The sequence below is a fragment of the Poecilia latipinna genome, unplaced genomic scaffold, assembly GCF_001443285.1.
Source record: "Poecilia latipinna isolate Pla-1442-1.1 unplaced genomic scaffold, P_latipinna-1.0 Scaffold8998, whole genome shotgun sequence".
In the NCBI taxonomy this organism is placed as follows: domain Eukaryota; kingdom Metazoa; phylum Chordata; class Actinopteri; order Cyprinodontiformes; family Poeciliidae; genus Poecilia; species Poecilia latipinna.
Genome location: NW_015121614.1, coordinates 1 through 1,053, shown reverse-complemented (window position 1 = coordinate 1,053; position 1,053 = coordinate 1). Strand labels below are relative to the sequence as shown.

The 1,053-nt window shown below is 40.5% G+C and overlaps 1 long non-coding RNA gene across 1 annotated transcript; it reads left to right on the top strand.

Annotated features, from left to right (window-relative positions):
• The first annotated feature begins 7 nt into the window (after window positions 1–7).
• Window positions 8–634, top strand: LOC106944395 (uncharacterized). Its single transcript, XR_001424265.1, has 4 exons — window positions 8–138; window positions 210–273; window positions 345–411; window positions 479–634. It is a non-coding gene; the product is annotated as an uncharacterized LOC106944395 (long non-coding RNA).
• Window positions 635–1,053: the final 419 nt, after the last annotated feature.

The window sequence follows — 1,053 nt, the reverse complement described above, 5'->3', positions numbered from 1 at the left end:
TTATGTAGCAGCATAAATGGTGCGCTGCCACTTTAAGGCCAATTTCAGCTGCTGCATATAAGCAAGCCTTCACCTGTCATGAGGCTGCTTGCGTCGTGACGTCAACCGAATCTGCTTCCTTTGTTTGCACTGTTCTGGGTAAGCGTGGCTGTTTTATTGTTTGTCGGCTTTAATAATGGCTATTAATACTAATTGGTTTATCTGCTTAGCCTCCTTTGCTGCACCTCCAATATTTGGACCGATCTGTCCGTTTATTCATTTGCTGACAGGAAGGTAAGGGCTTAGCGTGGCTAAGTAACGTCTACCCCATGTAAACAAAACCTTCACATAGCGTTTTCTTACAGTTGCACTGCATCTAGGTGGAATTGGGAATCTGATTATTTGGCAGTGCAGTCATTTATCAGGTCACAGGTAAGCAGCTGCTGCAAGTTATGTTTTTGTTAGCAGTTGTATTAATAATTTGCTCTATTCTTTTTAGCCTTCTGACTCATCAGCATTGCACCTGGAGTGACACTCGCTGCTGTTTTGCCTACTTATAAATTGTTTTAAAATACTAATCTGCACTTTCCTTGGAGATAAAGTGCAACATTGTAGGGCTATTGTATCTCTGTTTTACTTGTATTGTTTCGGGGTTTTTTTGTCTTTCTTTTAGGGACTGAGGCTTCTGTGGTGGCGGTGGTGACCCCTGGTGGCGGTGTCTTGTCTTGTGTGTTTTGTTGGAGCACCTTTTTCTTTCTTTGTTTGCCGTGTTTATGTAGTGTCCAGGGTGGTCCCTTTTTTCTGCACTGGATGTTGCCCCTTCCCTCACTACTTCCCCCATCGGTAAGCCTCAGTTTCCTTTGAAATTTAGACATTTTATTATAATAGATCTTGTCAAATGCATTCACTGTTTTAACCATTCAATTTCAGATTATTGGAAATTAAAGATATTTTGAAGTTTAATAAATTTTGTATAACTTTCTGAATCTCGTCTCCTCATTTCCAGTAGAACTTACCTGTGTCCTTATTACATTACATTTTCCTGGAGTTATTCTAGGTGGCATTGTTGGTCAT